Raw genomic sequence first — 23,488 nt, 5'->3', positions numbered from 1 at the left:
GTACGGGGCCCCGAAAACCAAGCACCGCCTTCAGGCTTTCTAAGGGCGTTACAGTTTTGAAGGCCATAAAATGCCAAGATGGCACAAACCCCCCCCAAATGACCCCATTTTGGAAAGTAGACACCCCTAAATTTAGGGGTACACTAGTGAGACTAGGTAATAAATGGCGGGTGCCCAACCAGCGTCACCTGTAACAGTTATATGGTGATCACTGGTGAAAGGGTTAACTAGGGGGCAATCAGGGGGCTTTATGCGGTAGTATATGGGGGTCCCTGGCGCTATAAAAAGCTGCGGCGAACCTAAATACCTACCTGCCTAACTAGCGTCACCTGTGACACTAATACGGCGATCAGAAAAATGATCGCTTATTAGGCTGGGTTCACACTGGAGCGATGCGGAAACGCCACGAATCCGCGGCGGGTTCCCGCATCGCATGCCTCCCGGCGGCAGTTCACACTGCCCTATGCGAACTGCTGGGAGTGTCAGTGAAATGTTACTGACACCCCCAGATCAGTTCGCATATCGCAGTGCGATCTGCAAACTCGGATCGCATGGTGTGAACACCCATGCGATCCGATTCTGCTGCGGGCCAAAAAAAGGGTCCCGTGCGAATTTGCGGCGGGTGCGGCGGGTGTGGCGGGTGCGGCGAATGGCTGAACTCGAATCGCACAGAGATCGGATGTGATTTGCACTGCAGTGCGGTGCGAATCACATTCGTTCTCATAAACCGCTGCAATGTGAACCCAGCCTTAGTGACACTGGCGACGGGGGGTGATCACGGGGTTAAACCTTTATTGGGGGGGTTAGGGGGGTACATTAGAACTAAAGGGGGCTAACCCTAACTGCCCTAACAGTTATTACAGTCACAAATGACACCAATGCAAAAAAAAAAAAAAAAAAAATGACATTGGTGTCACTGTGACTGGGGGGCAGGGGTAATTGGGGGGGGTGATCGGGGGGGTGTGAGTGTGCCTGGCATGTTCTACTGTGTGTGTAGAGTGTTGGTGCAACTCACCGATCCGCTCTCCTCCGTGTCGGAACGAAAAATACCGACACGGAGGAGAGAATACATCACTTCCTCTCCTGTGTTTACATTACAGGAGAGCATGTGATGTCACGGGGGATTTCTATTCGTCGGGAGCGATCGCGAGGGGGTGGCCATGAATGAATGGCCGCCCCCTCGTCCCGGATCGCTCCCGGACGAAAACCGACCGCTGCAGGCACCGGGCGGGGGCCCGATCGGGCCCACGACCCGCGGGAAGGCAGGGACGTACAGGTACGCCCATATGCCTGCCCCTGCCATGCTGTCGACGTACATCGTCGTGCGGCGGTCGGCAACTGGTTAAGGAAACTGCTGGAAACTCTTATTTACATCAGAAGAGTTGCCACCATCCTAAATGGAAAGAAAATATACCTCATGGTCAGTTCTGTAGACTACATAGAAATTGCAGTAACATCAATGACTATGAGGATCAGGCTGCTATATTATCAAAAAAGAGATCGCTACAGAGATGGAATTCCTGATAAGAATAAGATTACATGGACAAAGGATCCCTTTTATTACGACCTTTAACCACTTGGGTACTGCGCTATTGCAAAATGACGGCAATAGCGCGGACCCACATTTCCGGGACTACGTCTATTGACGTAGTCCCGGTTACGAGCGGCCTGCGCGCCCCCTGAGGGGCGCGCGCGGCGCGCTCTGTGATCGGCGAGTCCGTGAGACTCGCCTGATCACCGATCCGTGTAAGGGGTCGATCCCGACCCCTTATCACGTGATCAGCTGTCAGCCAATGACAGCTGATCATGTGATAAAACGGAGCCGGTAATCGGCTAGTATTCCTCCTCGCGCTGACAGCGCGAGGAGAAAAAAAAAAAGCCGATCGCCGGCGGCCGTGTTCGGGACATCAGTCCCGATCACGGCCAGCAATTTAAACGGACACCTGCCCCCTGCCAGTGCCCACCTGCCACCCGCAGTGCCATCCTGAAATAAAGTAAGTGCCCCCCTGTCAGTGCCACCCAGCAGTGCCCATAGTGCCCACAGTGCCACCCAGCAGTGCCCACAGTGCCACCCAGCAGTGCCCACAGTGCCACCCAGCAGTGCCCACAGTGCCACCCACAGTGCCACCCAGCAGTGCCACCCACAGTGCCACCCAAAATCTGCCTCAAAGGTGCTGCACCCCAGTGCCGCCCATCAGTGCCCAGCAGTGCCGCCCATCAGTGCCCAGCAGTGCCGCCCATCAGTGCCCAGCAGTGCCACCTATCAGAGCCACCTATCAGTGCCCATCAGTCCCATCTATCTGTGGTACCTATCAGTGCCCATCCGTGCCACCCATCCGCGCCACTTATCCGTGCCACCCATCCGTGCCATCTTATCTGTGCCCATCTTTGCCCATCAGTGCCGCCTTATCTGTGCCCATCGGTGCCGCCTTATCTGTGCCTATTAGTGCCGCCTTAACTATGCCTATCAGTGCCCACCAGTGCAGCCCATCAGTGCCCACCAATGCAGCCCATCAGTGCCCACCAATGCAGCCCATCAGTGCCCACCAATGCAGCCTATCAGTGCCGCCTAATCAGCGCACTTCAATGAAGGAGAAAAATGACCCGTTTGCAAAATTTTATAACAAACTATTAAAACATGATTTTTTTTTTTTTTTTTTTTTGCATCTTTTTTTGTTTGTTTAGCAAAAAATAAAACTCCGAGCTGTAACTAAATACCACCAAAAGAAAGCTCTATTTGTGGGAAAAAAATGATAAAAATTTCATTTGGGTACAGTGTTGTATGCCCGCGCAATTGTCATTCAAAGTGCATCAGCGCTGAAAGCTGAAAATTGGTCTGGGACTGAGGGGGGTTTAAGTGCCCAGTAAGCAAGTGGTTAATGATCAGCATTGGGCCATCAAAAGAGCTGTTCAAAAACATTGGCCAATCTTGGGGCAGGACAAAACACTTGGGAAAATCCTTACCAATAAACCCCATGTTGTGTTCAGACATGCAAAAAATGTGAAGAGCATAATTGCCCATAGCCGCCTTAAAAATAAACAAAATCAAAAAATGCAAAATATTCCTCCATTTTTTTTAACATCATAGGAAGCTATAGATGTAAAGGCAAGAAATGCAAAGCATGTAAATTTATTTCTCATGGGCAAAAGTCATTTAGCTGTAAGGATGGTCGTATTTTTTATATTAAACAGTATATATGCTGCAGTACGCAGTTTGTGGTTTACGGTCTGAGGTGCCCATGTCATGATCTTGAGCGACTGTGGCATAAAATTAAATTCTTGCAGGATTTTACCCTATTCAAATCTGCCCTTCTAAAATCCAATTCGTGCTGCGAAACAAACCTACTTTTTCATTCAGTCGACTCTTCTCTACCTTTAACTCTCTACTTTGTCTCCCACCACCTCCACCCACTAACTTGCTCACTGCCCAAGAGATTGCCAATCACTTAAAAAACAAGATTATTGCAATTTGTGAAGTCATCTCCACTGTAAAGATATATTGCCCACTTAACACACCCTGTCTAACAGCACAATTAACAACACGATTCCTTTCACATGTGAGGTTTGGCTGCGCTCACCTATGTGCATCAACTGCTATTCTGTGGACTTTTATTTACTTCCCTTCCATCACTTCCTGGTCCACCTCCTAGTTTGCTTGTCTATATAAGACATGCTCATGCTGCATACACACGACCGGACTTTCCAGCAGACTAGGTCCGACGGAATCAGTCCGTTGGACAATCTGATCGTTTGTGGGCCAATCCGATTGTTTTTCATGTTAAAAATCCAACAGACCTAGAAATAGAACATGTTTCAAATCTGCCCGACGGACTCAATTCCTATCGGGAAAACTATTCGTCTGTATGCTGGTCTGACAGATCAAATACGACGCAAGGAAAGCTATTGGCAACTGGCTAACGAACTTCCTTTTTTTGGCCCATCTTACGTCATCACGTTCAAAACTAACAGACTTTCGAACGGACTTTCAAACCAACTTAGTCCGTTCATGTATGGCCAAGTCCGTTCGTTCGGAACTCCGCTGAAAAGTCAGTCAGGAAGCCCGTCGGACTTAGTCTGCCAGAAAGTCTGGTCGTGTGTATGCGGCATAAGTGTAACTTATTGTAACCTTGCACTTCTTTTTATTTTCTACACTGCGCAGAGCCAGCACCTGAGTGTCTCATTAGGGTCATGCGTTGGTGGTGTGTCTGAAAGGCTGGAGCAGTAATCCCTTTTTACATCAGTGTAACTTACCTTGCCTGACCAACTTCACTATTCTGAGCTCCCGTTTGCATTCCACTTGTCTGTACTGTGTCTGACTACCTGTGTACCAGCCTCGGCTTCATTTACCATCTGTGCTTGTTCGTTGCTTGCCTTGACTTCGGCTTGTCTTCTGGATTTCCTTTCGTCTACTGCTTGTACTCTGCACACACGAGGGGTCTCCGCATCCTCAGCTGGACGTACCTGGGGGCCTCAACCTGGTTCCAGTTTCCAGTCCATCTCCACCATCAGGGGCTCTGGTGAAGAAGCAGGCTGGAGCTTAGACTCCGTGCCCTGGGGAATCCTGAATTGGTGAGCTACAAGTGCTCACTACTGCAGACTGCTGTAAAGGTGTAATTTTAGACTCTGACCTGTCCTTTCAGCCCCAAGTCCAATCACTGTCAAAAGCTTATAAACTGCACCTCCGTAACATCTCTAAAATTCACACTTTTTCAACTACCTCTACGCAGGCTAGACATGTGCAATTTGTTTCGTAAAGAATCAAAATTCAGACAAATTTTACATCTTTCCGACATTCGGATGCATACGAAAAACAAACAAACTTCAATCAATTCATTGTAATGAATATCTATACTCTACAGAAATAACAAATGATTGAAAATGAATTAACGTAACATAACAAATATAACAGAACGAAATGATGTATTTTACAAATGAAAACGTAACAAAACAAAATTTTCCACACAAGTGGAATGCAGGCTTACCTCCATTCAGTCTATCGTGAATGCTGCTGCCTAATCTACCTTACCAACTGCTCAGTGTCTGCTCAACCTCTCTACCAATCCCTCCATAGGCTTCTGATTGGCCAGCAAATAAATTCAAAATACTAGCATCATACAAGGCCATTCACACAGGGCTGGCCCACTGGGTCCCATGTTCTCAGGCAGCATTTAAGGGGGGGCGGCATCAACAAGTTGTACCAGCACGGTCACCCATGTCAGCTGTCTCACATGATCTGCCTATGGGACTGTTATGAATAGCTGCATCCAATGAGTGTGCAGTCCGTGCTGCCTGTGAGACAGTTTCACACTGAGCAGACCATTCTGCTTGTAAGAGCCGCTCAGTATGTGACACTGGGGGTGATTTATGAAAGCCGTGCACCATCCCTAAAGCGTACGGCAAAGCAAAATGCAGATTTTCATATTTACGAAATGGTGCACCGGTAACAGAATGAGAATCCCCCATTATCTATAGCGATCTCGGCGTGCGGGAGAGTGCAATCAGTGAGCCGCTATGGACATGGCGCAAGGCATCTCCAAATCAATATTGACAGAAGATGGAGCTACCAATATTATGGGGTGATGTGAGGAAGTTTAGTAACAACTGCCCAAGTAACAAATATGCCCAAAATAGAATGAGAAAGTAACTTTTCAGAGAAAGTCTGATGTGCCCATGAGTAAGTTTAGAACCATGAGAGATCAAAGTAAGCAGTGCGCATGCGCAAGAGACTGTTGCGCTCGTTCACATGCATTTGTACACTGCGTGGCCAAAATATTAGTAAATGTTAAGCAGCGCAAATGCAATTGCACGGGTTGAACGGACGCACCTCTAAACTTGACAATTTTTATTTTTTTACACTGGTTCACCTTTTTGTATTTTTTAAGGAGATTTGCACACAGGTCATGTAAGTATGTTACATTGCCAAGATGTGACCTGCACCTTGTTAAAATTCTGTAAAAAGACTCTGGCTCCTATAGCTCCTCCTAAAAGGGCATTTAGCCTTCCCCCTCTAATGCATATGATTTCCTTGGGCTAACTTTTGCTTTTAAAGGGGAATGCCACACTCCATTCTCCAATGCTCTTGTCTCCCCCTCCCCCCCCCCCCCAACCCCTTGGATTTCCATGGGCTAACTTTTGCTTTTAAAGGGAAACTCCACACTCCATTCTCCAATGCTCTTGTCTCCCCTCCCCTCTAACGCCTTGGACTTCCATGGACTAACTTTTGCTTTTAAAGGGGAACTCCACATCATCCATACAACAGGGCCATCTAGGAAAGGGGTGCGAAGAGCAATCGCCCACCCCCCTCCTGAACCATACAAGGCCACATGCACTGAACACAGCTGGCTGCCTTTAGGGAATGTTGGGCGCAGCCCAATACCAACCACAAAGCACCTTGTACCCACCTGTTTAAAGGGGTTTTCCACATTCTGTAAAGTTCCCTAAATGTAGATTTGTAAGTTTTCTCCGTACATATTTGAAGCAGCATTTTGGATACATGCTACAGATGCGCACTTTACAGGCAGAGTAAGCCTCCCCAAGTTACTACATAGTTACATAGTTGGTCAGGTTGAAAAAAGACACAAGTCCATCCAGTTCAACCACAAAAAAATTAAATAAATAAAAAATAATAATATCATACAATCCCGTATACCCAATTCTATACCCTCAGCTCATCCAGAGGAGGCAAACAACCCCAGCAGAGCATGATCCAATTTGCTAAAGCTGGGGGAAAAATTCCTTCCTGATCCCCCGAGAGGCAATCAGATTTTCCCCGGATCAACTTTACTTATAAATGTTAGTACCCAGTTATCTTCCATGCCTGTTATCAGTTTGTTTGCCCTTCTCTGCACTTTCTCCAGTTCCCCAATATCCTTTTTGAGAATTGGTGCCCAAAACTGAACTGCCTATTCCAGATGAGGTCTTACTAATGATTTGAACAGGGACAAAATGATATCTCTGTCTCTGGAGTCCATACTCTCTTAATACAAGAAAGGACTTTGCTCGCTTTGGAAACCACAGCTTGGCATTGCATGCTGTTATTGAGCTTATGATCTACCAAAACCCCCAGATCTTTCTCCACTATGGATTCCCCCAGTTGTACTCTCCCTAGAATGTATGATGCATGCATATTCTTAGCCCCCAAGTGCATAACTTTAACTCAACATGAAACCTCATCTGCCAGAGTCGCCCAATTTGACAGAGCATTGAGGTCGGCTTGTAAATTTGAGGCACCCTGTAAGGATGTTATTCTACTGCATAACTTGGTGTCATCTGCAAAGTCAGAAATGTTACTTTTGATCCCAGACCCAATATCATTTATAAAGATATTAAAAAGTAAGGGTCCCAGCACTGAACCTTGGGGTACACCTCAGATAACCTTAGACCATTCAGAGTAAGAATCATTAACCATTACTCTCTGAATTCTGTCTTTTAGCCAGTTTTCTAAGTTAAGTATATCACATCCACCACCACCCCTCTGTCTAAGGTTTTACTTACCTCCTCATAAAAAGAAATCAGGTTTATCTGACTTCTGTCTTTTCATGAATCCATGCTGTCTGTTGCTTAAAATATTTTTTTCCTGCAAGAACTTGTCTATGTCATCTTTTATTAATCTCTCCAGTATCTTCCCTTACTATAGAAGTTAAACTAACAGGTCTATATGTTCCTTTTTTAAATATAGGCACAACATTGGCCCTGTACCAATCCAGTGGTACTATTCCTGTTCCTTACTATTTCCTTACTATTACTTACTATTACTTCCTTACTATTCCATTAATAAGTCCCTAAAAATTAGACACAATGGCTTTGAAATTACAGAGCTCAATACTAGCTTTTAAGCAACTTGGCATTTTTGAAGGCACTTCTCCTTGTTTCGTTTTTGGGGTTGTCCAAATTGGTGGCATTGATATATGTCCCTCAGGGTGGGACCTGGGCCCCCATACCCATTTTAAGGTCAATAACTAGAATATAATCCAGCCAAGTGGGGACTCACAAAATTAACAAGTCAGTTCCCATAGACTGCAATGGCAATGATAACTTTTGCCTATGTTAGGCTCTTTGTTTCCCCCCCCCCCCCGGACCGGGGGGGGGTTATTTGCCCCATCTGTAATTGTAGCATGCCAGATGATGTGCTTAATTTTGGACAGGGAGGTGGCTTATTTTTTGCTAGCTGCATTTGGGTTGTTCTGGGCATTCTCAGGGACTTAAGTTTTTTGTTGTGGCTTTTGGTGTCTGTTAAATTCATTTGTGTAGGTCTGGGCATGCTCAGAGACGGGTTTTTTTTGGTGCTTTTTGTGTGTGAACAGCATTTGGACTTTTCTGGACATGCTCAGAGTGTGTTTTTTGGGTTAGTAATTTAAGCACATCCTTAACAGATTGGATCATGCTCTGCTGGGGTTTTTGCCTCCTCTGGATCAACTGTGGGTATAAATTTGTCCATGGGGGGGCGGCCTGGTGGGCACAACTGAAATTACCATGAAAAAAAAGTGCAGAGCTAACTTACTGATCAGTAACTTAACAATAATGGTGGAATCCTCTAATGTATGGAAATTTCAATATTACGACAATACCGGTCTCTGATACGCAACTTCACATATAATACACATCAGACGGAAAATAAGACATACTGTATAAAATAAAACTTAGCAGGGATAGTGGAAGCCCCTCCTATAGATATTGGCTATAAAAAAATGTCTTCATCAGTTTAGACCACTATGTAGTCTGTTACATATTGCTGGTTAATAAAAATCGTAACAATCGTATATTGATTAGTTTGCGTAAAAGTTATAGCATCTACAAAATAAGGAAATTGATTTATGGCATTTTTAATCAGATTTTCTGATCAATAAATTTTAGTCATCATTATATAAAATAATGAATGTGGGGGCCTTTTGGTGGGCGTGATTTTTTATTTTTTTTGGGGGGGGGCAGCATTTTATTCTTGGGCACAGGCAGCACAATGTCTTGGACCGGCCCTGCATTCACAACTTTGCCATCTTTTTGCCACCTTTAGGTGAACCCTGAAAACTCTTCAGGTAAGCCAATCCTGCCTCCACCTAACAAAGGGACTTTAATTCGTTCCATCAGCCCATCCCTTGCAGTCATTACCTTTTGTACCACTTGCCCCACCCTATCAGATAGTAAGCTCTTATGAACAAGGCCCTCTTAACCCTCTTATTTTTTTGTATTGCAACTGTACTGTATATTTTAAAGTGTTGACAGTATATAAATCCTGAATAATAATAATGTATCCATTGGACACCATCCCAGTTGGTTAAGGAAAATGCATAAGGGCCAGATGTTGAGAGTCAGCCGATAACTGTACAGATGAGGAGGATTATTTAACTCTGGCAAGGATTTTAAAGGATATGTTTGTGGAAAAAGCAAATTGATATGTAGGATAGTTGCATGCGATTATGCAGAGGAATATTTAAACCTAAAATTGCTGCTGCTGTTACTTATGTGCTCCCACAGAAAAACAGTAAATAAAGTGTGAATGACACAGTGCTGCATAAGTAAACAAACACACACACAAAAAAAGAAAAAAACAAACTAGTGTGCAATATAAGTGTTCAAACAAAAGTCCAATATTGATATATAAAGTGATAATTTCTTCAGCTGACATGCGGGGATATGTGAAGTGTTTCTTTGCTTCAAACAACCTCCATATGCATAGTGCTCCCGCCACCACATGGAATGTTCGCTCACCTCCTTAGACGACCCTGCTAGGGGTCAAACACGCCTTGCACTCTGTGCAACTCTCCCTTCAGGAAATCCTCACCGCTCCTTGGCAACCTCTGTTGGACTCTCGAGAAACAAATAAGGATCTATATCTGATAAGGGTTCCTTCCACTGTGCTACTTCAGACTTGAATCCAGTGTAATCCACATTAGCTGCTGGTACAGTAGTTTCAAAAATACATGGAAAAAACAGAAAGTGCCTCCAATAGTGCAGTATCTTAAAAATGAACCTCTCCACCCCAGCAAATATACAACTGGCATTTATTAAAAAGTTTTAAAAGCATTGATAATACATCAGAAAGGTCTCACTCAGTTGCGACAAGGTTCCACTGCCAGGCTCCACCTCACTAGGGATGAGCTCGGTGTTAGATTTGAACGCATGTTCGACTCGAACATCAGCCGTTCGTCTGTTCGGCGAATTCAGAACTTTGTGGACCGTTTGCACCAAATTAGTGTGGCACGAACGATCCACAATGCACTACACCATCGCAGTGCATTGCTGGCTCATGATTGGCCAAGCATGCATTGTGACCCAGCATGCTTGGCCAATCACAGCGCCGGCAGCAAGGAGAGCCATAATTATAGCTCAGGGTGTTTAGTACACGCCCCACACTATATAAGGCCGCCAACGCGGCGGTCTTGTATAGTGTGTTGGCGTGCAGGGAAAGAGCTAGATAGGCAGGGACAGTGTGTTCTTTTCTCAGCCATCTGCAGGAGTTAGTGGGTGTTGTGTGCCTCCAGCGCAGTATACACCGGTATCTACCCTTTATTGCTGTTCTCTAATACAGGCATCTGCAGAAGTTAGTGGGTGTTGTGTGCCTCCAGCACAGCACAGTATACACCTGAAGATACCCCTTATTGCTGGTGTTGTCTGTTGCATAGCTTGCATATTAGCCTTTAAAATTAGCACTTTTGATTTTGAACGTTCAAGTCCCATAGACTTTAATAGGGTTCTAAAGTTCGTACGAATTTTAGGTCCGTTCGAAGGTTCTGATACGAACCGAACCGGGGGGTGTTGGGCTCATCCCTACACCTCATACGTGGCTTTGGAGGAATGTCCAAGCGGCTATGGTGGGGTCAATTTATAGTATACATAATGAAAAAAAATTGGTTACCGTGTATGTACTCAGCTGCGGCATTCCTGGGATGCCCGCACATGCGCAGTTGTAATACATCCTGTCAACAAGTCACAGTATGTTTGAATGGCGCGCTATGATGAAAGACTTCCAGAATAAAATCGGAAGTCTACGCTTTGTAATAACTTCTGGTCATGGCCTAAGTAAACAGAGGACTTCAATAAAATGGCCGAAAAACTCAGACATATTACCATAATGCAGAGATAGACCCATAGTGGAGGCGATATCTCACCAGATATCTAACATACAGCATAAAAATATTGGGAAATCTCACTAGAAATTAGCAATATTAAATAAAAAACATATATAAGTAATTTACATCAAGGATATATAGCAATAAAAAAAAATATGCTAGAAAACATAAAATGACTATAGTCATTCATTATAAATGCTCATAGAGTGCTATTTATCTCAACTAGGAAGATTAATTAACCACTTGACCACTGGGCACTTAAACACCCTTAATAACCAGACCAATTTTCAGCTTTTGGTGCTCTCACATTTTGAATGACAATTACTCAGTCATGCAACACTGTACCCATATGAAATTTTTGTCCTTTTTTTTCACACAAATGGAGCTTTCTTTTGGTGGTATTTACTCACTGCTGGGTTTTTTATTTTTTGTGCTATAAAAGAAAAAAGGGCGAACATTCTGTAAAAAAAAAAATAATAATTTTTCTTTGTTTCTGTTATAAAATTTAGCAGATTAGTAATTTTTCTTCATAAATTTTGGCCAAAATTTATACTACTACATATCTTTGGTAAAAATAAGTACAAATCGGTGGATATTATTTGGTCTTTGTGAAAGTTGGAGTCCACAAGCTATGGTGCCAATATCTGAAAATTGATCACACCTGAAGTACTGGCAGCCTATTTCAATTCTTGAGACCCTAACATGCCAGAAAAGTACAAATACCCCCCAAATGACCCCTTTTTGGAAAGAAGACATTCCAAGGTATTTAGTAAGAGGCATGATGAGTTTTTTGAAGTTGTCATTTTTCTCACCATTCTTTGCAAAATCAAGATTTTTTTTCCTTTTTTTTTTTCACAAAATTGTCATATTATCAGTTTATTTCTCACACACAGCATATGCATACCACAAATTACACCCCAAAACACATTCTGCTATTACTCCCGAGTACGGCGATACCACATGTGTGAAATTTTTACACAGCGTGGCCACATACAGAGGCCCAACATGCAGGGAGCGCCATCAGGCGTTCTGGAGCACCCAGGCCAATTCTGACATTTCTCTCCTACATGTAAAAATCATCATTTATTTGCTAGAAAATTACACAGAACCCCAAAACATTATATATGTTTTTTTAGCAAAGACCCTAGAGAATACAATGGTGGTTGTTGCACGGTATTTGCACAGCAATTTTTCAAACGCGTTTTTTTGGGGAAAAAAACTGTTTTGTGCTAAAAAAAAAACAAACAGTAAATTTAGCCCAATTTTTGCATAATGTGAAAGATGAAGTTATGGTGAGTAAATAGATACCTAACATGTCACTCTTCAAAATTGCACATGCTCATGGAATGGCGCCAAACGTCGCTACTTAAAAATCCCCATAGGCGACGCTTTAATTTTTTTTACTGGTTACATGTTTTGAGTTACAGAGGAGGTCTAGGGCTAGAATTATTGCTCTCGCTCTAACGTTCATGGCGATACCTCACATGTGTGGTTTGAACACCATTTTCATATGTGGGCGGGACTTACATATGCGTTCGCTTCTGCATGCGAGCACATGGGGACAGGGGCGCTTTACATTTTTTTTTTTTTTTTATTGTTCATTTTACTTTTATTTTAATTTGACATTTTTTTTCCCCAAAAATAATTTTTTTGATCACTTTTATTCCTATTACAAGGAATGTAAACATCCCTTGTAATAGAAATATGGGATGACAGGTCCTCTTTACAGTGAGAATTGGGGGTTCAATAAGACCCCGCATCTCACCTCTAGGCTGGGAAGCCTGAAATAAAAAAAAAAAGATTCTGGCTTTGATCGTATTGGCGAGTCGGTAGAAGCACCAGAGGGCGGCGTCTATGGCTGGGTATTGCTGGGTATCTCCGAGTATGGCTGGGTATCTCCGAGTATGGCTGGGTATGGCAATTTATGGCAGGGTATTGCAGAGTATTGCAGAGTATTGGCGGGGTATTGCAGAGTATTGGCGGGGTATTGAGCGGCCGTTCACCATGATCCATGATCCTGTGGACCCAGCGGTCATGGATGCTCTCAAATGTGCCCCCCCCCCAGGGGGCGCGCGAGAGCACAATTCTGGGAGGCCGTTAATTAACGGCCTCTCAGAGTTAAACAACCGCCCTGAAGCCGTTAATCAGCTATGGGCCGGTTGTTAAGTGGTTAATTAAATATGATGAAGGAATGACAAGGTATTTAGAAACATAATCTAATAATAGGAAGTATTAAGATAAGGGAATGATACAGTAAGAAATCATTTATAAAGCAATTAATGCCAAACTCAATATTATGTCCTGACGGGTATAAAGTTTGCATTTCGGTGGCGTGGCTTAGCGGCGAATGTAGGAAGACGTGCTTACCTTGAGCTCCGCCGGCCATCCGTGATGCCATCCTTCCAGTCTGCCCTGAAACGCAGTTTTCGGGGCCCCTACCTCCTGCCACGCTAGGTGAAGCATCCCGGACCACCGCGGTACATCCCGGGACCCTCGCTGCGATGTCCAGACGCCATACCGGAGGGAAGGGGCTGACGGACCCCCCAGGCCAAGATGGCGCCGGTGCGCGGCGCGCAGCCAAAGACCAATACAAGGAAGCAGCACAGAAGCTCCTCTATGGCGGTAAATCATACAAGGATGCCCTGGCGGGCCAGTCCTCTCCTCAAGCTACCCCTGGAGGCTCTCCTGAGGCGGATGACACAGTTCCCTTGGAGGATGAGGATGGATTGTCTGCAGCATGGCAAACAGTGAGTACACCCAGGGACAGTGTTAGGCCTGAAACACAGACCATCCCCTCCCCAGCGCTGGAAAATGAGCCTACACTAAGGGACATATTCACTGCTGTCACCTCCTGTAATCACTCTATTGCAGCCCTCTCTGAGGACATTAAAGGGGTTAAAGCTGAAATAACGTTTGTCCGCCATGACATGAAAAAGCTCAGGGAGAGAACAGCTGCATTGGAAGGCAGACTGAGCACAGTAGAGGATGACCTGGCCCCCATGCAAAGGGATCTAAAATATAATTGCCATCTTACTGAACAGCACGCTATGCGACTTGATGAGATGGAAAATCGCATGAGACGCAATAATATTCGCGCTGTGGGGATTCCGGAACGTGTTGAGGGTAAAAACCCGGTAGACTTTATTGAAAATTGGTTGCTTGCCACCTTTGGTAAAGAAGCCTTGTCACCGCTTTTTGCAGTGGAACGTGCCCACCGGGTGCCGTCTCGCCCCCTACCTCCGGGCAATCGTCCCAGGCCCTTCTTGTTTAAACTCCTCAACTATAAAGACAGAGACACCATTCTTTCTAAAGCGCGGGGGTTGTCGGACAAGATGGAGATTGAGAATTCCAGGATTTCACTATTTCCGGATTTTTCAGCAGAGCTCCAGAAAAAGCGTGCAACATTTCTTGAAGTTAAGAGACGCCTTCGGGACCTTAACGTTCAATATGGAATGCTATATCCAGCCAGACTCAGAGTTACGGCACTGGGTTCAACGCACTTTTTTGATCGCCCCGCGGCGGCAGCACAGTGGCTTGACCAGGAGTACAACGCACTCAAAGCCGCCAAACTTCAAAGATCTCCTCCACGCTAACGGCACATTTAAACAGGCTGACTGGACTTCCACTTTTACAAGACCGGCAGAAGGCTGAGGTTTGTGGTTCCACTGTAACCCTACTAGAACTACAACATGTCTGCGTATGTGAAACCCCGCTTGTCATCTGGGAGAGTCCTCTCTGGGTGTTTCCATGGCCTTCCCCCAGCCCCCAAGTTTCGGATGGGGCCTATTATTCTGCTATCTTCCCCGTGTGTGAGCCCCATGGGCTTTAATACAGAAGATGCTACGGTTTTTTGCTGCTTAACTGTTTTTCCTTTCTTTTTATTTTTGATTCATTTTTTCTCTCTCAGGATCGCAACGGACAAGGACTATTTTCCGGCCTGTCTGCACTCATCTGGGCGCCTCTTCCTAGCTGCGACAGCTCCTGTCGGACTTTTTTCTCTCCAGTCTTGGGATATCTCAGGTGATGCGACTTCCCAGTCGCTAGTCGCTGATAAATGTGTGTTAATTGCCTTCTTCCTCCCTGGTGGTTTACGACTGTTATTATGGTTACTCCTACTTGCACTTATGTTTTGTATTTCTGATGGCTAAGATTAGATTTCTTTCTTGGAATGTTAGGGGACTAGGTAGTCCGGTGAAGAGGCTGGCGGTGCTTAGGCACCTTAAAGATATGAAGGCTGACATTGTGTGTCTGCAGGAGACACATTTTGCTCCTGCTGGCACTCCTAGCCTGGGTTCTAGACAGTATATCCACCAATACCATTCCACATACTTTGCCTATGCAAGAGGAGTGAGTATCCTAATTAAACAGCATGCACGCTTCTCCTGCTCCCAACAGGTTATTGATCCGGGGGGGAGGTACATTTTTTTGCTGTGTAAGCTTGCTACTATACAATGCATTATTGCCAATGTTTATATCCCGCCGCCGTATTCGGCAGAGATTCTTAGGCGCCTAGCTGGGTTTATGGCACAGTTCCCTGGCATACCCCTGTTGGCGATGGGTGATTTTAACAACTATGTCAACGGTCTGTGGGATAAGATTCCAACTCCTCCGGTAGTCCCCTCACGCCCTAATGGCGATACTCCTTTTGCAGCTCTGTTAGCTGAACTCGGGCTGGTGGATGTCTGGTGGAAAGCCCACCCCTACTCCCGTTTATATTCCTGTTGCTCTCCAGCGTTTGGGAGCTTGTCCAGAATAGACCTGGGACTGGGAAACTCCGCCCTCCTCCCCCTAATTAGAGATTCTGGTTATGGGGTTAGACATATATCCGACCACTCTTCTTTGTGGATTGAGATGTCCCTATCTACTGACCACGCACCTAGGAGTTGGAAGCTTAACCCCTTTTGGCTTGCATTATTCCCGCAGCCTGACCCCATTACAAGTGCTCTTAAACTTTTCCTGCAGGACAATTTAGGCTCGGCAGCTATAGATGTAGTCTGGGATGCAACTAAGGCCTTCCTTAGGGGACAATTTATCACTACTATAACTGATATAAAACGGAACACTAAAGCTTGGGAAATGGAGGTCGGTAGAGCACTTAGAGAGTCGGAGCAGGCCTATGTTGACAACCCCTCGGAGGACACTAAGAGGGCTTGGTTGGGAGCGCAATCTATGTCTAGACAAGTAACTTTACAACTGGCAGAAAATAAAAGGTTTTTCCTCCAACAAACACACTTTGAGGAGGGGGAATCGACGGGCCATATGCTGGCTCTGCTGGCGAGGACCCAGGGTTCCGCGCCTATGACTCACTCACTGTGCGATTCGCAGGGAGTGACTCATTCGGACACCCCTGGGATCTTGCGGGTATTTCGATCCTTCTATGCAGACCTGTACTCCTCTAAGGTGCAGCCCGGTGATGGGGAGATTGGGGACTTTTTAAATGGGTGTGATATTCCATGCCTGTCTGCGTCGGACGGAGAGCTGTTGAACGCCCCCTTAACGGAGGAGGAATTGGCTTCTGCACTGGAACACTCTCATAATAACAAAGCTCCGGGGGCGGATGGTCTCCCATCCGAGGTATACAAGCGTTATGCCGGGGTTCTTTTGCCAACCCTTTTAAAAGTGTTTAACAACGCCCTAGAGACGGGGGTCCTACCTGCCTCTATAAATGAAGCAATCATAATTGTACTTCTGAAACCGGGTAAGGTAGCAACATCACCGGACGCATATAGGCCAATCTCCTTGCTCACGACAGACGTTAAACTATTAGCTCGGGTCTTGGCAACGAGATTATCTCTGGTAATACACAAACTGATCCATAGGGATCAATCAGGATTCATTCCCTCACGTTCAACTGCCCTAAATATTCGCCGTTTATTCTTGAACCTACAGGTTCCTGTGGATAACCCCGGTAATCAGGCCATCCTCTCGCTGGACGCGGCTAAGGCCTTTGATAGTGTTGAGTGGCCTTATCTGTGGAAAGTGATGGAGCGGATGGGGCTGGGCAGCACATTTATTAGTTGGGTCCGACTGTTATATGCCAAGCCTACGGCTAGAATCAGAGCTAATGCGGAGCTCTCCGACCCATTCGTGCTGCACAGAGGCACGAGACAGGGGTGCCCTCTGTCGCCCCTGCTCTTTGCCATGGCGCTTGAACCACTTGCAGCCAGAATGAGATCGGCTCAGGATATTGTGGGTTTCTGCAGGCCCACTGGAATGGATGTGGTATCGCTCTACGCTGATGACACGCTTATATACCTGGGGGACACCCAGGGCTCCCTTACGGCCACCATGAACCTGATTACCCTATTTAGTACATTGTCAGGTTTTAAGATTAACTGGGACAAATCTGTACTGATGCCCTTGTCCCCTCTAACGGCTCCCTTACCCCCTTGTGCAAACATGATCCAGACGGTTACATCCTTTAAGTATCTGGGGGTGCAGATATCCCCCGAGGTGACGGAATATGCCAAACTGAATCTTATGCCATTGTTACTTAAGTTCAGAGATAAATGTAAGATCTGGTGTAAACTACCGTTATCGGTGGTGGGCAGGGTAAACCTCATTAAAATGGTGTGGGCCCCGCAGTTGCTCTTTATTTGTCATAACTCCCCGACCTGGATCCCGAAACGTTGGTTCGATAAAATTGACTCTCAGTTTAGGGAATTAATATGGTGTAGAAAGACGGCCAGACTTAGTTTACTTACCTTGCAATATAATAAGGACGAAGGGGGGTTGGCACTTCCACACGCTAGGATGTATTTTTTTGCTTCGCAGCTCCAACACCTGGGTGGGTGGGGGTTGGATGACCCATTGGACCCGATCCGAAGGATACTGGCTGACACGGTCACCTCGGACACAGCATTGTCTAGATTGGAGGCAGGCTTCCCTCATATGGACAGGGGTTCCCCGACTGTTATACTGCTGAATACACTGTGGTCTCATGTTAAAAAACTGCTACGAATACGTGGCTTCCTTGCCCTCACCCCTATTTGGCGGAACGCTAATTATGGTGAACTTTTTAAGCTCAAGGGATTTGGTAACTGGAGTGGGAGTGGTCTTCAGTATCTCTCGCAACTGTATAGTGGACGGGTACTGAAGTCCTTTATGGAAATACAAGCGGAGTTTGACATCCCTCGTAGGGATTTCTTTAAATATTTACAGTTACGTCATGCGTTGCAGACACAGGCACGGAGTGTGCAGCTCTCCCTAACAGACCATCCTGTGGTGAAGGAGATATTTATGCAGATTGACCGTAAAGGTATGATCTCTAGGGGGTATGCTATGCTTCTTGACGCGGTGCAGGACCCGGCACGTCTTCCATGTCGGCAGAGGTGGGAGGCGGACCTGGGGCCCATGGACGCGGAGACCTGGAACCTCTGCTTGTCCTCCGCTCCGTTGGTGTCGGTATCGGCCTCCCATAGGCTCTCCCACCTATATTTACTACATAGGACCTATAGAACTCCAGTTAAACTGCACAGTTGGGGTGTTAGAGGGTCTCCCCTTTGCCCTAAATGTATGCGGGACCATGGGGATCTTATGCACATGTTCTGGAGGTGCCCGAAACTAAACCGATATTGGGCGGGAATTTTTGACACTATATCCTCAGTGTTCTCTGTTGGTATCCCGCGGTGTCCGTTGGTCTGCCTGCTGGGGGCCCTGGATGAGGAATCATTGACACCCTCGGCCCATACAGCCATTATCAGGTTACTATATGTAGCTAGAAAATTGATAGCGAGACTATGGATGACCCACAGGGTTCCCACCAGGCAGCAATGGATAGAACAGGTGAACCAGATGCTGATCAGAGAAAAGATAACATACCAACACAGAAACGCACCGCACAAATTTAATGCCATGTGGGGGGGGTGGCTTGAGGTCCCGGGACTAGCTCCCCACCAACTTATACAGGACAGACTTTTACAGGGTTAACTGAAGGTCCTAGGACCGATATATGGAGGTACATAAATGGTCATGTTTCCAGGATGGGTCTAACTCTATGTCTCTCCCTTATCCGGTAATTGTACGGGGTGTAGGGAGACACCAATGGGACTGTGTGCTGGGCGGTGGGCCGTAGTATATATGTAAGATACCTATGCGGCTGTTTCCTGATGCGGAGTGGTCTATGAGAGAACGATACTTTTGTTTTTACTTTTGGTTCCTTTTTTCTTTTTCTCTACCCCCTTTCCTCTTTATTTTTTGGTTTTATTGATATTTTCCATGTCTCAACAGTTTTCAAACCGAACCTATTTGTATTTCTATATTCTCTGTATACTTTTGGATGTAAAAACCAATGCTACTGTAAGACTGTACTTTACTCCTATGTTGGGTTTGTACCATAAGTGTTTTACAATAAAAACTTATTTGATTTAAAAAAAAAAAAGTTTGCATTTCATGTATCCAGAAGGATTCACGCTGACTCAAAGTATCAACTTTATTAGTGCCCCACCATTGGGGATGGTATTTTCGTATCCCCCGAAACAAAAGAGAGGAGGGGTCTTTATTATGGTGGGTGGCGTAATGTTTAGAGATATTAGGTTTGGGATAGCCATTGGTAACATTTTGTGCATGTTCCCGTATCCTTTTCCACATTGGTCGTTTCATATGGCCAATGTACTGAATTTGGCAAGGGCACTGAAGGGCATAAACTACCCCTTCTGTTCTACATGTAATGCAATCCCTTATTTGGTATTCTCTGGCTCGTCTATACGTGAACTTTGGACAAGATGGTAATACCTGCCTAAGATGTTTATCAGACGTTAGTATGGGCCAATGTTTTTTAAACACCTTTTCCATCTTTCTATGTTGTACTCCATAGCTGAAAATGACAGGCATGGAGAGTTGAAAGGCATTCTGTTTTGGTTTGTCTTCTATTAAGGATGGTCTATCTATTGCATTCACCCGGCATTGCCACAGCTGGGTACATACATGGTATCCAATTTTTTCATTACGTATACTATAAATTGACCCCACCATAGCCGTTTGGCTCATTCCTCCAGATGAAGCCACATGTAAGGTGGTGAAACTAGTAGAGGTGGAGCCTGGCGGTGGAACCTTGTCGCAACTGAGTGAGTGTCAGGGACAGGGCGGTCACGGTACTGGCAATGCCACCCCGAACACTCATGGATGCCCAGAGAGAGTCCCAAGACTTGCACAAGCGTACGCTGCGCATCAGTGCGCATTGTCGCATACTGGTGGGCATCAGCACACATTGACACATACTGGTGTGCATCAGCGCGCATTGGTGCATGCCGGTTCTCATAAGCGTGCATTGGTGCACACAGGTGCGCATCGGCGCATGCGCAATACTGCGAGTGTGCGACGGTGCACATCTGGCGTGACTAACGCTGGCACCAGTGGCCCTATTTAAGCCAACCTGCAGCTACAGGACCTTGCTGGATTATCTCCTCAGCTGCCTAGTGTACCTTGACCTTACTTCCTGATCTGAGATACCCGTTGTGACCCGGCTTGCCTTCGACCTTGCTTCCTGATCTCCTAGTCTGACCCTTGGCCTGCTCCTGGACTTTGCTTCTGCTTCCTGATCTCTTGGCTTGACCATCGGCTTGTATCTGGACCCTGCCTGTATTTGACCTTGGCTCGCCCCTGTGTATTCTTTGGACTGATCTATCTGTGCATGACTTCTGGCCTGGCTCCTGGTTTCTCTGTTCATCTGAACACAGCAAGTTCAGCTCCGCCTGCTCCATCCATCCCGCAGTAGCCGAGCTCATCAAACTACAAGCAAGCACCCGGCCACCCATGCATCTTCGGGCACCGAGCTTCCTGTTCCCAACTTCAGGAGCATGCTGCACCTAGCTGCAAGAGGAGCCCTCTTAGCATCTCGATCTCCATACACGTACCTGACAGTGAGACCTTTTAAAACCTTTCAATAAATGCCAGTTGTATATTTGCTGGGGTGGAGAGGTTCATTTTATAACCTCTCTGCACTATTGGAGACACTTTCTGTTTTTTTTCCATTTATTTTTGAAACTACCAGCAGCTAATATGGATTACATTGGATTCAAGTCTGAAGTAGCACAGTGGAAGGAACCCTTATCAGATATAGATCATTATTTTTTTCTTGAGAGTCCAACAGAGGTTACCAAGGACCAGTGAGGAATACCTGAAGGGAGAGTTGCATGGAGTGCAATGCGTGTTTGACCCCTAGCAGGGTTGTGTAAGGGGGTGAGCGGAAGCACTATGTATATGGAGGTTGCTTGCATGCTAATAGAAGAAATTATCGTTTTATCTATTAATATTGGACTTTTCTTTGAACGCTTATATTGCACACTAGTTTGCCTTTGTTTTTATTTTTGTGTGTTTGTGGAAAAAGGATACTTGTAGTTCAAAACGCATCCAATTCGCATATATGTGAACCAAGCCTAAAAGAAGGCTTGTTTTCTCACATTACAAAGGCTTCTTTGCTTGTGGGAGATGTAGGGGCTTTAAAGTTAATAGGTCTAATTCGAGGCAGAGGAAAACCTTTTGTTCCACACAGACAGGCAAAGTTTATTGCTCTGGTAAGAGTTTTACTGTACACCAGGTGGTGGAGCACATAAGGTGTTTTCTGCAGCACCAATCAACAAAGTTTATGAGATTTGTGACTTTGTTTCATGTGACACCACACATGTGGTCCATGGCCTTCAGTGTCCGTGTTGACTACAGTATGTTAGCAAGATGAAAAAAACATTAAATAAATGAAATTCTGAACATATACAGTATCTCACAAAAGTGAGTACAGCCCTCACATTTTTGTACATAATTACTTATAACTTTTCACGTGATAACATTGAAGAAATTATACTTATACTCAAATGTAAAGTAGTGAGTGTACAGCTTGTATAACAGTGTAAATTTGCTGTCCCCCCCAAAATAACTCAACACACAGCCATTAATGTCTAGACCACTGGCAACAAAAGTGAGTACACCCCTAAGTGAAAATGTCCAAATTGGGCCCAAAGTGTCAATATATTGTGTGGCCACCATTATTTTCCAGCACTGCCTTAACCCTCTTCGGCATGGAGTTCACCAGAGCTTCACAGGTTGCCACTGAAGTCCTCTTCCACACCTCCATGACACCACAGAGCTGGTGGATGTTAGAGATCTTGCGCTCCTCCACCTCCCTTTTGAGGATGCTCCACAGATGATCAATAGAGTTTAGGTCTGAAGACATGCTTGGCCAGTCCATCACCTTTATCCACTTCTTTAGCAAGGCAGTGGTCATCTTGGAGGTGTGTTTAGGGTCGTTATCATGTTGAAATACTGGGAGGGGATCATGCTCTGCTTCAGTATGTCACAGTACATTGTTGGCATTCATTGTTCCCTCCATGAACTGTAGCTCCCCAGTGATGGCAGCACTCATGCAGCTCCAGATCATGACACTCCCACCACCATGCTTGATTGCAGGCAAGACACACTTGTCTTTATACTCCTCACCTGTTTGCTGCCACACACGCTTGACACCATCTGAACTAAATAAGTTTATCTTGGTCTAATAAGGCCACAGAACATGGTTCCAGTAATCCATGTCCTTAGTCTGCTTGTCTTCAGCAAACAGTTTGTTTGCAGGCTTTCTTGTGTATCATCTTTAGAAGAGGCTTCCTTCTGGGACGACAGCCATACAGAAAAATTTGATGCAGTGTGAGGCGTATGGTCTGAGCACTGCAAGGCTGACCCTCTGCAGCAATGCAGCAATGCTGGCAGCACTCATATGTCTATTTCCCAAAGACAACCTCTGGATATGATGCTGAGCACGTGCATTCAACTTCTTTGGTCGATCATGGTGAGGCCTGTTCTGAGTGGAACTTGTCCTGTTAAACTGCTGTATGGGCTTGGACACCGTGCTGCAGCTCAGTTTCAGGGTCTTGGCAATCTTCTTATAGCCTGGGCCAACTTTTGTGTAGAACACAAATAAAGTCCTTTGGCGCTAGGACTTTGATAAGGCACATGTCAGCCATGGTCGCTATGGCAACTGTAAGCATTATGATCCACCCACACCTGAGTTGCCCTCCACTCTTCCGGTTGCTTTGGCTCCGGTGTTGATCCTTGCTTTCGGCCTGTGTCTTCAGCGGTTGTACCTGCATTGCTGAGGGCCCCCTGCGGGATGCAATCACATTTTTTTTTTAGCTAGTCTGTTCAGCCCGCTATAGTGGGTCATCTAAATGCACACACCCTGCAGCATAGCGGGATGGAAGATACTGCAATCAGAGCCATTTCCAAAATCTGGGTCTATTTGAACACTACATCCCATCTTACTAATTGGGCCATTGGATCATATATCTTAGGATTCGTTTTTGGAGCCAACTCATGATGTTAACCCTGCGTCATCTGGGGGTATCGTATACATTATATGTCAAAGTGTCTCAATCCTCACAATGAAATGTGTGTCATCATGACAATTTTTGATCATTTTATTTATATTGACAGTT

Source organism: Lithobates pipiens, unplaced genomic scaffold (genome assembly GCF_037356315.1).
Source record: "Lithobates pipiens isolate NorthernLeopardFrog02 unplaced genomic scaffold, aLitPip1_a1.2 Scaffold_27, whole genome shotgun sequence".
Classification (NCBI taxonomy): Eukaryota; Metazoa; Chordata; class Amphibia; order Anura; family Ranidae; genus Lithobates; species Lithobates pipiens.
Note: the sequence above shows the minus strand (reverse complement) of the source record.